This window comes from Lissotriton helveticus, chromosome 8 (assembly GCF_964261635.1).
Source record: "Lissotriton helveticus chromosome 8, aLisHel1.1, whole genome shotgun sequence".
Lineage (NCBI taxonomy): Eukaryota > Metazoa > Chordata > Amphibia > Caudata > Salamandridae > Lissotriton > Lissotriton helveticus.
This window is the reverse complement of record NC_136069.1, coordinates 152322533-152339494: the sequence shown is the minus strand read 5'-3', so window position 1 is coordinate 152339494 and position 16962 is coordinate 152322533. Positions and strand designations below refer to the sequence as shown.

General features: G+C 46.4%; 1 protein-coding gene across 1 annotated transcript in view; it reads left to right on the top strand.

The window, feature by feature from the left end:
• Nucleotides 1-16962, top strand: part of LOC144772456 (uncharacterized) — an 81629-nt gene that overhangs the window by 25895 nt on the left and 38772 nt on the right. The gene's annotated exons all lie outside the window — the stretch shown is intronic.

Below are 16962 nucleotides of genomic sequence, written 5' to 3'. Positions count from 1 at the left end.
CCGCGCTGGGCTTGATGCACTGTCATTTTTGCCCCCGCCGAACAGATCCCTGGATGAGACGGTTGTGCAGTCAGGGGGCCCGAGGAGATAACATATTCCAGCAGACAGCGCAGGACATCGGCAGAGGGTCTCATTGAATCCTGAAGCTCGCATAACCACTGGGACGCCCAATCCTGACTCACAACTGCATTCTGGGTCTTGCAGTCATTTCGATACTCCAGGAACTGCTACAGGTGATACAGATCACCGACAGGGGCGGAGCGAACTTTCACTATTTTAGCTGGGACACATCTATGAGATTTCACCTCCCTTTCCTGTTCCACTCTGGGCGCTGACGAGGCCACTGGGCCGAAATGCATACGCCCGCTGCTGCAAAATCTTGGAATAAAGAATCTCCACCTTGCTCCCCTATTGCGGCCTCTGCCTTTCATTTTTGTGAGGGGTTCTGGACATTTACACAACGCCGGCCATCGGCGTTTGCAGAGGTCCCTGCACACAAGAAGGATTGGTCTAAACTGGCGCTGATATTTCGTTAGAAATACTTCCTACTTCAAGAGATTGAAAAGACCAAAACCCACCTCTTCATTCAGGCGGAAAAAGAAGCGGTGTCGGAATCATTGTATTCCGCGCTGGGCTTGATGCACTGTCATTTTTGCCCCCGCCGAACAGATCCCTGGATGAGACGGTTGTGCAGTCAGGGGGCCCGAGGAGATAACATATTCCAGCAGACAGCGCAGGACATCGGCAGAGGGTCTCATTGAATCCTGAAGCTCGCATAACCACTGGGACGCCCAATCCTGACTCACAACTGCATTCTGGGTCTTGCAGTCATTTCGATACTCCAGGAACTGCTACAGGTGATACAGATCACCGACAGGGGCGGAGCGAACTTTCACTATTTTAGCTGGGACACATCTATGAGATTTCACCTCCCTTTCCTGTTCCACTCTGGGCGCTGACGAGGCCACTGGGCCGAAATGCATACGCCCGCTGCTGCAAAATCTTGGAATAAAGAATCTCCACCTTGCTCCCCTATTGCGGCCTCTGCCTTTCATTTTTGTGAGGGGTTCTGGACATTTACACAACGCCGGCCAGCGGCGTTTGCAGAGGTCCCTGCACACAAGAAGGATTGGTCTAAACTGGCGCTGATATTTCGTTAGAAATACTTCCTACTTCAAGAGATTGAAAAGACCAAAACCCACCTCTTCATTCAGGCGGAAAAAGAAGCGGTGTCGGAATCATTGTATTCCGCGCTGGGCTTGATGCACTGTCATTTTTGCCCCCGCCGAACAGATCCCTGGATGAGACGGTTGTGCAGTCAGGGGGCCCGAGGAGATAACATATTCCAGCAGACAGCGCAGGACATCGGCAGAGGGTCTCATTGAATCCTGAAGCTCGCATAACCACTGGGACGCCCAATCCTGACTCACAACTGCATTCTGGGTCTTGCAGTCATTTCGATACTCCAGGAACTGCTACAGGTGATACAGATCACCGACAGGGGCGGAGCGAACTTTCACTATTTTAGCTGGGACACATCTATGAGATTTCACCTCCCTTTCCTGTTCCACTCTGGGCGCTGACGAGGCCACTGGGCCGAAATGCATACGCCCGCTGCTGCAAAATCTTGGAATAAAGAATCTCCACCTTGCTCCCCTATTGCGGCCTCTGCCTTTCATTTTTGTGAGGGGTTCTGGACATTTACACAACGCCGGCCAGCGGCGTTTGCAGAGGTCCCTGCACACAAGAAGGATTGGTCTAAACGGGCGCTGATATTTCGTTAGAAATACTTCCTACTTCAAGAGATTGAAAAGACCAAAACCCACCTCTTCATTCAGGCGGAAAAAGAAGCGGTGTCGGAATCATTGTATTCCGCGCTGGGCTTGATGCACTGTCATTTTTGCCCCCGCCGAACAGATCCCTGGATGAGACGGTTGTGCAGTCAGGGGGCCCGAGGAGATAACATATTCCAGCAGACAGCGCAGGACATCGGCAGAGGGTCTCATTGAATCCTGAAGCTCGCATAACCACTGGGACGCCCAATCCTGACTCACAACTGCATTCTGGGTCTTGCAGTCATTTCGATACTCCAGGAACTGCTACAGGTGATACAGATCACCGACAGGGGCGGAGCGAACTTTCACTATTTTAGCTGGGACACATCTATGAGATTTCACCTCCCTTTCCTGTTCCACTCTGGGCGCTGACGAGGCCACTGGGCCGAAATGCATACGCCCGCTGCTGCAAAATCTTGGAATAAAGAATCTCCACCTTGCTCCCCTATTGCGGCCTCTGCCTTTCATTTTTGTGAGGGGTTCTGGACATTTACACAACGCCGGCCAGCGGCGTTTGCAGAGGTCCCTGCACACAAGAAGGATTGGTCTAAACTGGCGCTGATATTTCGTTAGAAATACTTCCTACTTCAAGAGATTGAAAAGACCAAAACCCACCTCTTCATTCAGGCGGAAAAAGAAGCGGTGTCGGAATCATTGTATTCCGCGCTGGGCTTGATGCACTGTCATTTTTGCCCCCGCCGAACAGATCCCTGGATGAGACGGTTGTGCAGTCAGGGGGCCCGAGGAGATAACATATTCCAGCAGACAGCGCAGGACATCGGCAGAGGGTCTCATTGAATCCTGAAGCTCGCATAACCACTGGGACGCCCAATCCTGACTCACAACTGCATTCTGGGTCTTGCAGTCATTTCGATACTCCAGGAACTGCTACAGGTGATACAGATCACCGACAGGGGCGGAGCGAACTTTCACTATTTTAGCTGGGACACATCTATGAGATTTCACCTCCCTTTCCTGTTCCACTCTGGGCGCTGACGAGGCCACTGGGCCGAAATGCATACGCCCGCTGCTGCAAAATCTTGGAATAAAGAATCTCCACCTTGCTCCCCTATTGCGGCCTCTGCCTTTCATTTTTGTGAGGGGTTCTGGACATTTACACAACGCCGGCCAGCGGCGTTTGCAGAGGTCCCTGCACACAAGAAGGATTGGTCTAAACTGGCGCTGATATTTCGTTAGAAATACTTCCTACTTCAAGAGATTGAAAAGACCAAAACCCACCTCTTCATTCAGGCGGAAAAAGAAGCGGTGTCGGAATCATTGTATTCCGCGCTGGGCTTGATGCACTGTCATTTTTGCCCCCGCCGAACAGATCCCTGGATGAGACGGTTGTGCAGTCAGGGGGCCCGAGGAGATAACATATTCCAGCAGACAGCGCAGGACATCGGCAGAGGGTCTCATTGAATCCTGAAGCTCGCATAACCACTGGGACGCCCAATCCTGACTCACAACTGCATTCTGGGTCTTGCAGTCATTTCGATACTCCAGGAACTGCTACAGGTGATACAGATCACCGACAGGGGCGGAGCGAACTTTCACTATTTTAGCTGGGACACATCTATGAGATTTCACCTCCCTTTCCTGTTCCACTCTGGGCGCTGACGAGGCCACTGGGCCGAAATGCATACGCCCGCTGCTGCAAAATCTTGGAATAAAGAATCTCCACCTTGCTCCCCTATTGCGGCCTCTGCCTTTCATTTTTGTGAGGGGTTCTGGACATTTACACAACGCCGGCCAGCGGCGTTTGCAGAGGTCCCTGCACACAAGAAGGATTGGTCTAAACTGGCGCTGATATTTCGTTAGAAATACTTCCTACTTCAAGAGATTGAAAAGACCAAAACCCACCTCTTCATTCAGGCGGAAAAAGAAGCGGTGTCGGAATCATTGTATTCCGCGCTGGGCTTGATGCACTGTCATTTTTGCCCCCGCCGAACAGATCCCTGGATGAGACGGTTGTGCAGTCAGGGGGCCCGAGGAGATAACATATTCCAGCAGACAGCGCAGGACATCGGCAGAGGGTCTCATTGAATCCTGAAGCTCGCATAACCACTGGGACGCCCAATCCTGACTCACAACTGCATTCTGGGTCTTGCAGTCATTTCGATACTCCAGGAACTGCTACAGGTGATACAGATCACCGACAGGGGTGGAGCGAACTTTCACTATTTTAGCTGGGACACATCTATGAGATTTCACCTCCCTTTCCTGTTCCACTCTGGGCGCTGACGAGGCCACTGGGCCGAAATGCATACGCCCGCTGCTGCAAAATCTTGGAATAAAGAATCTCCACCTTGCTCCCCTATTGCGGCCTCTGCCTTTCATTTTTGTGAGGGGTTCTGGACATTTACACAACGCCGGCCAGCGGCGTTTGCAGAGGTCCCTGCACACAAGAAGGATTGGTCTAAACTGGCGCTGATATTTCGTTAGAAATACTTCCTACTTCAAGAGATTGAAAAGACCAAAACCCACCTCTTCATTCAGGCGGAAAAAGAAGCGGTGTCGGAATCATTGTATTCCGCGCTGGGCTTGATGCACTGTCATTTTTGCCCCCGCCGAACAGATCCCTGGATGAGACGGTTGTGCAGTCAGGGGGCCCGAGGAGATAACATATTCCAGCAGACAGCGCAGGACATCGGCAGAGGGTCTCATTGAATCCTGAAGCTCGCATAACCACTGGGACGCCCAATCCTGACTCACAACTGCATTCTGGGTCTTGCAGTCATTTCGATACTCCAGGAACTGCTACAGGTGATACAGATCACCGACAGGGGCGGAGCGAACTTTCACTATTTTAGCTGGGACACATCTATGAGATTTCACCTCCCTTTCCTGTTCCACTCTGGGCGCTGACGAGGCCACTGGGCCGAAATGCATACGCCCGCTGCTGCAAAATCTTGGAATAAAGAATCTCCACCTTGCTCCCCTATTGCGGCCTCTGCCTTTCATTTTTGTGAGGGGTTCTGGACATATATATATATATATATATATATATATATATATATATATATATATATATATATATATATAAAACCTACTGGCAGTTGCCAGTAGGTATATATAGTTAGGACCTAGTTACCATAGGAAATTCCGAACATTCTATTGGGAATAACTTTGGCGCCAATTGAGGGATCTGTTTGTAATTTTCCTTACATTTGCCTCGCTCCGCCCCGCTCCTTCCCTGCAAGTTTCAGGGGGATTCGTCAAGCGGGGGCCGAGAAAAAAGGGGGTCCCAAAACGTGTTTTCCCCATGTTAATTTCTGTAGGGACATTCTGACCCGCTACAGCTCGAACGGCTGAACGGAATTACACCAGATTTGGCAAAATGGTAGGGACTGGTATGCAGCAGTGCCTTTTGTATGTTTGGTGTAAATCCCTCCAGTAGTTTTTGAGAAAATTGAATTTGAAATTTTTAAAATGGCATTTTCTATGGGACCTTTAGACACGGCTACAGCCCGAACGGCTGAACGGAATTACACCAAACTTGGCAAAATGGTGGGGACAGGTATGCAGTAGTACCTTTTCTATATTTGGTGACAATCCCTCCAGTAGTTGTTGAGAAAATTGAATTTGAGCAAATTATATATCTATATGCTCTCAACATTCTATTGGGAATAACTTTGGCGGCGATTGAGGAATCTGTGTGTAATTTTCCAGAATTTTGGCCAGCTCCGCTCCGCTCCTTCCCTTAAAGTTTCGGGGGGATTCGTCAAGCGGGGGCCGAAAGGGGGTCCCAAAACTTGTTTTCCCCATGTTAATTTCCATAGGGACCTTTAGACACGGCTACAGCCCGAACGGCTGAATGGAATTACACCAAACTTGGCAAAATGGTAGGGCCTGGTATGCAGATGTGCTTTTGCTATGTTTGGTGAGAATCCCTCCAGTAGTTCTTGAGAAAATTCATTTGAAATTTTTCAAATGGCATTTTCTATGGGACCTTTAGACATGGCTACAGCCTGAACGGCTGAACGGAATTACACCAAACTTGGCAAAATGGTAGGGACAGGTATGCAGTAGTGCCTTTTCTATATTTGGTGAAAATCCCTCCAGTTGTTGTTGAGAAAATTGAATTTGAGCAAATTATATATCTATATGCGCTCACCGTACGCACACCGTGCACGTACGGTACGCGTACCGTACGCGTATGTGCGCGTACCCTTACATGCGCAAGCGAGTTTCTAAATTGGCTGGCAGTCGACTGTCAACATTCTAAACTGTCCAAACCAGGAAGTGTTGGCCACCATCTTGTTTTTCAGGAGAACTGAGGCACAAGAGAGCCCAAAACAAGAGTGGAAAACACGAATAGGGGGCAGGGTAGAGACCCCCCTCTAGCCCTTCTCAGGGGGTCCCAAAAGGGCCCCCAAGGGCAAAAAAAAAATCTGAAAAATCGCGGGGTATGCGCAACGTACGCGTACGGTACGCGTACCGTCCGCGTACCCCGCAATTTAAAAAAAAAAAAAAATTGCACTTGGTGGTCCTTCTGGGACCCCCTGAAAAGGGATAGGGGGTCAGGGAGTCTCTACACTGCCCCCTTTTCGCATTTTCCACTCTTGTTTTGTGCTCTCTTGTGCCTCACTTCTCCTGAGAAACAAGATGGCTGCTCAGGTGGTCCCAGAAGGATAATAACATGTATAATCGTTATCCGCTAATAGAATTAGCATTTACAAAACCTTTGAAATTTATTGAAAAAAAATATAGGTTGCACGCCTGATATAGCTAGGAATTAGCATTTAAAAAACCTTGCAAATTCACTGAAAAAAACATAGGTTTCAGGCCTTATATAGTTAGTAATTAGCATTTAAAAAACCTTGCAAATTCACTTAAAAAACCATACGTTTCAGGACTTATATATTTAGGAATTAGCATTTAAAAAACCTTGCAAATTCACTTAAAAAACCATAGGTTTCAGGCCTTATATACTTAGAAATTAGCATTTTAAAAATCTTGCAAATTCACTTAAAAAACCATAGGTTTCAGGCCTTATATAGTTAGGAATTAGCATAAAAACATTGAAATTGCTCCTATATAGTTAGTTGTACTAACTATATTTCGCGCACCCGTAATCCACTGCTGATGATGTCACATCTTACATCATTCATGACATGGTCAGTGACATCACTGATGACATCTCAAATGACATCACTGATGACATCTCATTTAACATCACTGATCACATCACTGATGATATCATTCATGTGATAATACGATGCACCTCCTCACACTCTAATATAACCTTTGATACACCCAGTGTTAAATACAGACTACCATTTTTGAAACCATTGATACACCAATACCAGTTACTACATACGCACTCACTGATTCCTAGGTCTACACACACATTCACTCATTCACCCATAGAATCACTCATACATACAGTCACTCATCAATACAACACTATCATATGCACTCATACACCTATACAGACACTCACACACTGCCACTCATCCATGGAGTTACTCACACACCTAGTCAGTCATGCAAAGAATCAATCGCACTTCCATTTCCTCAACTATACAGTTATACACACAACACCTTACTTATTCAAACATATACTAACACATACTTACTCTCTTATACAATCACTGATACAAGTACACAATGATCCATACAGCCACTCGCACATTCACTGGCTCTCATGTATAGTCATATATATATGCCAACTCTCACATGCACTGTGTTTTACATATGTACTTACTTGGACATGTAGCACTGAGATATCCATTCACTCACCAACACACCCATGCACACAGGCAACCACCCATATAGCTGTTTCTACATGCACTCTTGAACTCATTCACCTAGTGAATCAACTGCTCACACATCTATGCACAGAGTCACACACCTCCCAGCCACCCACACACACACTCAGTCTCCCATTCAAAATCATTGGGCAACCAATCAATAACCCATATAGCCACTCATATAGCTACTAATCAACACATGCAGCAGCTAACACAACAACAGACATACTGATGCACACATTCAGACAGTTTAGTCACTAACCCATGCATTTAGTAAGACACATTTAATCACTCACTCATACAGTCAGTCACGCGCCTACTAAATACTTCATCCAGACACTTATACATCCACTCATTCTTCAATATGTAAAACAGATTTAAACTTTACAGAAACACACAGTCACTGGATGATGTCATCAGTGATATCATCAGTGATGTCAAATGAGATGTCATCAGTGATGTCATTTGAGATGTCATCAGTGATGTCATCAGTGATGTCACTGACCATGTCATGAATGATGTAATATGTGACATCATCAGCAGTGGATTGCGGGTGCGCGAAATATAGTTAGTACAACTAACAATATAGGAGCAATTTCAATGGTTTTTTAAATGCTAATTCCTAACTATATAAGGGCTGAAATCTATGGTCTTTTAAGTGAATTTGCAAGGTTTTTTAAATGCTATATATATATATATATATATACTAACGTAGAGTTTAGCTCTGAAAGGAAGAAGCCACACGATTGGTAAAATTTGCATCCACTTCATTAGGGAACACCTGCAACAGGAGACGCAGAGGAAACAGTCACCATCTGTTTTTTCAGCCAAACCGGTTTCGGGAATCCTTTCCCTTTCTCAATGGCATCTGCTAACAATGATGATGAAGCATGCACTGTATTTAAAGAGCCTGCCTCCATGGGCGTGGTCACATCAAAAGGCCTCCTGGATCTTGTAGTGCTTGAGCTAATTATCTCCAGTGAGTTCATCATTGAAGCAGAAAATAACTAAATTAATAAAACCCATGTGGGCTGATGAAAATGTTGCACTGGGTGTCCTATTGTCTTTATTCAGCTGCTCCTGGACACCGGTCTCCCGTATACTGATAGCACCATTGGGCGCCATCACGGGTCCGCAAACAAGCGGCAGGCTTTCTTCCGCGGCTGGACTATAGCCGCAAACACACTAACGTAGAGTTTAGACCTCAAAGGAAGAAGCCACACGATCTGTAAAATTTGCATCCATTTAATTAAGGAACACCTGCAACAGGAGACGCAGAGGAAACAGTCACCATTTGTTTTTTCAGCCAAACCGGTTTCGGGAATCCTTTCCCTTTCTCAATGGCATCTGCTAACAATAATGATGAAGCATGCACTGTATTTAAAGAGCCTGCCTCCATGTGCGTGGTCACATCAAAAGGCCTCCTGGATCTTGTAGTGCTTGAGCTAATTATCTCCAGTGAGTTCATCATTGAAGCAGAAAACTAACTAAATTAATAAAACCCATGTGGGCTGATGAAAATGTTGCACTGGGTGTCCTATTGTCTTTATTCAGCTGCTCCTGGACACCGGTCTCCCGTATACTGATAGCACCATTGGGCGCCATCACGGGTCCGCAAACAAGCGGCAGGCTTTCTTCCGCGGCTGGACTATAGCCGCAAACACACTAACGTAGAGTTTAGCCCTGAAAGGAAGAAGCCACACGATCGGTAACATTTGCATCCATTTCATTAGGGAACACCTGCAACAGGAGACGCAGAGGAAACAGTCACCATCTGTTTTTTCAGTCAAACCGGTTTCGGGAATCCTTTCCCTTTCTCAATGGCATCTGCTAACAATGATGATGAAGCATGCACTGTATTTAAAGAGCCTGCCTCCATGGGCGTGGTCACATCAAACGGCCTCCTGGATCTTGTAGTGCTTGAGCTAATTATCTCGAGTGAGTTCATCATTGAAGCAGAAAATAAGTAAATTAATAAAACCCATGTGGGCTGATGAAAATGTTGCGCTGGGTGTCCTATTGTCTTTATTCAGCTGCTCCTAGACACCGGTCTCCCGTATACTGATAGCACCATTGGGCGCCATCACGGGTCCGCAAACAAGCGGCAGGCTTTCTTCCGCGGCTGGACTATAGCCACAAACATGCTAACGTAGAGTTTAGCCCTGAAAGGAAGAAGCCACACGATCGGTAACATTTGCATCCATTTCATTAGGGAACACCTGCAACAGGAGACGCAGAGGAAACAGTCAACATCTGTTTTTCCAGCCAAACCAGTTTCGGGAATCCTTTCCCTTTCTCAATGGCATCTGCTAACAATGATGATGAAGCATGCACTGTATTTAAAGCACGAAGGCAACTAACTTGAGTAAGACGCTAAGCGGCACTACAAGTACCAGTAGGCCGTGGTGACGGCCACGCCCACAGGGGCAGGGACTTGATAAAACAACTTTTCTGCGCTGCATGCCTGTGACTCCAGTTATGCCTGTGATGAAGGGAGTGTATCCCGAAACGTGTCGGCCCTAAAAGATGACTGGTGGCTCTCTATTCACCACGCTATCAACCTCCAATAAATTGATGAAGGTCATCCACTGATGCGGGCTCTTTTTTGTGGGGCAACTCTGTACGTTGGAATATTGGCAGCCGGCCCAGCTGTGAAAGAGCCCCGACGCCTCGCAGCGGCCCTGGTGAAGTCAACCGACGTGCACTTGCTAGGACAGTGGTTTTTCGAAAATTTGAGAAGTTATTGTGGCAGCGTGAGTTGAGTGGAGAAGTCTTCCAAACCCACTTGGGATTTTAATGTTATTTTCTGCAGCACGAAGGCAACTAACTTGAGTAAGACGCTAAGCGGTACTACAAGTACCAGGAGGCCGTGGTGACGGCCACCCCCACAGGGGCAGGGACTTGATAAAACAGCTTTTCTGTGCTGCATGCCTGTGACTCCAGTTATGCCTGTGATGAAGGGAGTGTATCCCGAAACGCGTTGGCCCTAAAAGATGACTGATGGCTCTCTATTCACCACTCTATCAACCTTCAATAAATTGATGAAGGTCATCCACTGATGCGGGCTCTTTTTTGTGGGGCAACTCTGTACGTTGGAATATATATATAGCAGACAGTGTGTTTGCTTAAAGGATTGCCCAGCAGTGATGAAAGCCGACCTGTGTTTCCCGCAACTAAAGGACCCAGAAAAGGCAACATAAGCATTATCGTGTGCGAGGATGGGTCACTGTACCTTAATCTAACTGTTTGTTTGTTCGTTGGTTCCTTATTGTGGGATGTGGTGCACTTTGTCCGAGGTTTCCCGGCAGGGAGCACAGCGGTAAACATCAATGGAGGAACTTTCCCTGTCCGCTGTCTGTGAGAACGACTCCCAGTCAATGAAAACACTCGGACTGTATTTTAAACAGCAGCTACGTGGTAAAACTCACCTTGGCACATTCAGCTATTTAACCGGCACTGATGAGGCACACGCCGAAACGCATCTGCCGGACGCTGATAATTGTGGACATCGCGAAGCTTGATAAATGTGCACAGGTGGAATTAAATCACTTTTGGGAAACCTGAGCATGTGTCAGACCTGTCTTTTACTTAAGCAGGATTGGAGGAGTAAATCCTAAGGGGCTTATTGTGATGTCGGCAGAATTGCTTCCACCCAACACCGACTCGGCCCTGGGACCGACCGACACCCGGTCGGTGGTCCCGACCGACTCATTCCAATGCGGCCAAACACTGTCAGTCTCATTCTCCCTTTCCCTAATGGGTGCTTGTGTTACGGCCGTAAACTGGCCACAACGCAAACTCCCATTGAGGGAAGGGAGGTGAAGTTCATCCCTGTACCCAGTGTCTGGCACCACATGGTGCCTGCCACAAGGAGTAGGGCTCAGGACTCCAACCAGAGGCCATGCTGGGGGCCCCCAAGCATGCTTTCCGACATTGCTTCCATGTTGAACAGACCGGCATGGAAACCATGTTGGAAACCGTGATCGTAATCTCAAGGGCAGAAACACCCACCCTTTAGATTACTTGCTGGCTTCCGACTTGTGGAGGGGCTCTCCGAGCCGGTTGAAAGCCAGCCAGAATGACTTGCCGGGTTACTTTCAGATGCCTCCAACATGATGAAGCTGTCGGAAAGTAAACCGACCGGCCCATTAAGGTGCGGCCCTAAAGGCTCCGACCACAGGTCAGAGCCTTTAAGGGCTGTGTGGTAACAAGCCCCTCTCAGGACTCCAACCAGAGGCCATGCTGGGGGCCCCCAAGCATGCTTTCCGACATTGCTTCCATGTTGGACAGACCGGCATGGAAACCATGTTGGAAACCGTGATCGTAATCTCAAGGGCAGAAACACCCACCCTTTAGATTACTTGCTGGCTTCCGACTTGTGGAGGGGCTCTCCGAGCCGGTTGAAAGCCAGCCAGAATGACTTGCCGGTTTACTTTCAGATGCCTCCAACATGATGAAGCTGTCGGAAAGTAAACCGACCGGCCCATTAAGGTGCGGCCCTAAAGGCTCCGACCACAGGTCAGAGCCTTTAAGGGCTGTGTGGTAACCAGCCCCTAAATATTACATTTCTCCTTAAAAAATGATCATAAATGTTTTTATTTAGATTATCATTCCTGAATTTTGTTGAATGAAGTAATAATGTAACATATATATGTATGTATTACCTACTGGTGGTCACCAGTAGGTAGTTATAGTTAGGACCTAGTTTCCATAGGAAAAGCGTTGTTTGTTTTCCTAATAACTTTGGTGCCGTTTGATGAATATTCCCGAATTTTTCAAAACAAGTTATCAGCTCCAGTCAGCTCATGTCTTGAAAGTTTCTGGGTGATTTGCCAAGCGGGGGCCGAGCAAAAATGGGGGTCCCAAAAGTTGTTTTCCCCATGTTATTTTCCATAGGAAACTTTAGACAAAGCTCCAGCCAGGACTGCTGAACGGAATTACATCAAATTTGGCAAAAAGTTAGGTCTTGGTTCAGCAAGAGTCCCTTTTGTTAAATGGTGTAAATCTGTTCAGTAGTTCCTGAGAAATTATAAAAAGAAAAATTTTCGATATCTGGGGCAGCGGTGGGTTTGTGAACCCTCCCGACCACGAGATTCATTCTAATTGGCTGCCAACACTCCAAACCAGGAAGTGTTGGCAGCCATCTTGTGAGAACTGAGTCACAAGAAAACCATAGAAAAAACATTAAAAAAGAAGAAAAGGGGGCATGGTAGAAACACTCTGAACCCCTAGGCGGGCTCAGGAGGTCCCACAAAGTCCCCCAGGGCAAAAAAAAAATATTTTTTAATAATTTCAGCCAAAATCGTGATTGGGTCGTGAATCCTGCCCAAATTATTTTTAAAAAACGAAGCCCCAGGGTAGGCCAGGTCCTGGGGGCACTGTAAATTCATTAGCGGGGCGCCATGCTGCCCCGGGGACCGCCACCTCCATAGGCTGTTAAAAAAAAGCATGGGGGTCCCAATCCACCCCACGCTGCCCTGGGGACCACCACCTCCGCGGGGCTCTATTTTTTATAAAATAACCTGTGTGGGGGGCTCGAGCCCCCCCACATGCCGGGGGGATTTGCCCCCAAATGCGGGGTTCTGTTACGGACCCCTGAGCCCTAGAGACCAACACCTCCTGGGGCTTTGCAATGGTTGGGAGGGGGGCCACGCGCCCCCCTCTTTGGGCCCTCCATGGCCCTGGGGACTGCCACCCCTCAGGGCCGGCTCCTGCAGTGTCCCGGGGTGTTTAACCCCAGGACACTGCTGTTTTCTATGGGACACAGACCCGACCCCTCCCTTCACCACTCTGCAAACAGGCCCTCTGGTGAGTTGTAAGTTGGGGGATTAAGTTCCCTTGAATCATGAGGGTCCCTTGGATCCAATTTGCCCACCAGGTACCTCCAGTAAGCGCCCATGAGCTGCGTTGTAGAGAGGTGTTAAAAGGGGCGTGGCCTCAGAACACCTCTCTGCAACCCAGCTATGTGCTGCTTCCTGGAGGTACCTGGTGGGCTAGTTGGCCCCCAGTGAACCTCAGGATTCAAGGGGACTTAGTCCCCCAATTTGCAACGTGCTAGGGGGCACATTTGAACAGTGGTGCAGGGAGGTGGCGTGGCCTGATATAAGAAGTTAGCAATCCTGCTGTGTGGGACTTACTGGTGGTAATAAAAGGGATAGTTGGTCCCCAAGGTTGACGTTGGGGGCTTACTACTCCTCCTGTTACCTCAAGTAAATACCACACAGGTGTTTCGGAGGCCACCCTCACCTTTCTCCACCACTCTGGAAACGCGACTGTTATGTTATAGTTAGAAATTTGCATTTAAAAAACCTTTGAATTTCACTTAAAAAACCATAGGTTTCAGGGACGTTATGGTTAGAAATTAGCATTTAAAAAAAACCTTAGAAATTCACTGAAAAAAGCATAGGTATCAGGGACATTACAGTTAGTTGGCCATTTCTCTCGTACAAAACCATATAAATTGCCCCGTTATAGTTAGTTCAGCTAAATATAACTTGCGCACCCGCAATGCACTTCTGATGACGTCACATATTACATCATTCATAACATCGTCAGTCACATCCCTGATGACATCACTGATGATATCTCAAATGACATCACTGATGACGTCACTGATGGCATCATCCAGTGACTGTGCGTTTCTGTAAAGTTTAAATATGTTTTATATATATATCTATGCCAAGGTGTATTGAAGAATGAGTGGGTGTATAAGTGTGTGGATGGAGGATTTTGTAAGTGCGTGACTGATTGTATAAGCGAGTGATTAAACATGTCATACTGAATGCATGGGTTAGTGACTAAACGGTGTGAATGTCTGTATCAGTCGGTCTGTTGTTGTGTGCAACAGTAAGGAAAGTGCTAGATTGCCGAGGGGTAAAAGTTACTATTTCCATTCCTGTCAGCACAACAACAGAGAAAGTGTTGGATTGCAGAGGGGTAAAAATAACTATTCCCACACCAGTCAGTGCAAAAGCAAGTGTTAGATTGTGGAGGGGTGAAACAGACTATTCCCACTCCAATAACTTCAACATTAGGGAAAGTGTTGGATTACGAAGGGATAACAGTTACTATTTCCACTCCAGTCAGGGGACAGTAGGGAAAGTGTTGGATCGCGGAGACATTGAAGGCCTATCTCTGGGCCAAGACTAAGATCGCCTATCTTGGCATCAATATATGACCCCTAAGCTGGCAGATCTTTATCGAGAAAACATCCCTCTGCTACTGTCCCAACTGAAAGCAGACCTCAAATGATGGGCACATATGTATTTATCCTGGCTAGGGTGCATCAACACTATTAAAATGCTGATACTACTTAGGGTTTTATATCTCGTCCGCAGCCTCTCCATTTAATTGGACTGAGAACTTTTACCTACCGTGCGCACCTTCTCATGCAGTTTATCTGGCAGAACCGCAGGGCCTTGTTACCTTTCAAATTGCTATGACTTGCCAAGGACTCTGGCAGCCTGACGCTTCCAGACTTCCACTTTTACTGCATGGTAGCTAAGTTACAGGTTATCCCAGAGTGGTCACTCAGGGAATCGGATGAGCACTGGTTGCATATGGACTGGGTGCTAGTGAGCCGAGTTATATGGAATGTCCTCTGGAAGCCAAAAGTGGACTGCCACCCAACACATACCTCAGCACCCCCCACAAGAATGACTCTGAAGGTGTGGGATAACTTAGTTAAGACTGTGGGTTGGACTACTTTTCTCTTCCTCTATACACCACTGCTCTCTGCTCTCGCCCGCCCTCCCCCAAAACCACAACATTTCACTTTCTGGGAACGCATTCTAGGGGTAGATATACCAGAGACACAATGGCACACGCTTTGAAAGGATATCCAAAAATGTATTTGCTCTATCATTTTGATAGAAGCCCATTATAAGGTACCCTATGATTGGTACCTATACCCCACTAAACTAAAAATAATCTTTCCCCATATGTTAGAGTTCGCACTCGTGGGTTTTCTTGATGCTACACTCAAACGTCAAACACGCAGCAGAACTATTATGTGGCTTATCTTGGGAGCCGCTTAAATTGGCACTGGCAGCTGCTTGAAAAAGGAAGGAAGCCCCTTCACTCACACAGTGGCATGCATGCTTATGGCAAGCTCTCACTATGGGGAGACTAGCATATATTTTCTGTGATGATTTTAAAAAATTCTAGTTTACTTGAGGTCCCTTAGTAGCCTACCTTAGGGCCGCCTACCAAATGTGTGCCCTACGCATTCTAGAGCCCTTCACCTCTTTCAATTTTAACCCAAAACTGTTGACCCGTTCGCTCCTCCCACCACCTCTCCCCTTGATGACACATCCTAGGTTAATGGGCTTCCCCCAGCAATGATTGTATAGTGTAATTAGATGTCAACTCTTCCATATACCCATGTTTTCTTTTGTTGGTAGATTTGTTTACATTTATATGTATTTGTTTCAACAGCAGTTCTGCAAAGTGATTATGTGATTTTAAGGGAGATCCCTTAACATAACAGGAGCTGTAACCTACAATAGCATGTGGTTGATTCTTGGGGGGGCACATTGGAACTAACGTGCTGTTACTTGTTGACTTAGTAAAACTCAATAAAACAATTTCGCCAAAAAAACATTAGAGCTTGTCTGAAAAATAAAAAAGTTAAATTAACATTAAAGTTAGGTGTGATAAAAAGATATATTTTAGCGTAAAAAAATCTTAGAAATTCACTCTGTGCACTGCTCATGACCTCACATATTACATTACTCATGACATATTCTATGACATTATTTATGACACCACTGACGACATCTCAATGACATCATTGATGACATCACTGATGACATCTTTAAATGAGTGTTTTTGTTTGTTTGATAGGTTACATAGTGGTGGGTAAGTACCAAATTACTTCACTACCTAATTTTTACAGCCGGCTTCCAGTTAATGAGTGTAAGTATTTACAAAACACATGCTCCTAATGCATCATAGGTGTGTAGCGGTATTAAACACATTAAAAAATGTATGTATTCAGGAGTAACTCTGTGTGCAGATACCAGTTAACAACTTGTGTCCAGCATTTTCTGAGCATGTTTTTGGGTGCTGCAGAAAATGTTCGCAACAGGGCAAAATGTACATAGTGGTTGCTAAATATTATAAGCAGCCTAAAGTTATTAGACAGAATCGTTGTAGCATGACAATTTCTATATAACATTGAAGTCTGTGTGCACCAGGTACTAACCCAAATATATGTGCTTGTTTAGCTTCAAAAGATGGACAGTCTTCACAGTATGAAGTCTGAAGGTAATATGACCTTTAGAACCTCCAGATCTCGGTTGTTTAAGTGAATAGTTTCTCTTTGGACAAGTTTTGCACTGTATTTAGTAGATACTTTTTAATACTCTGTG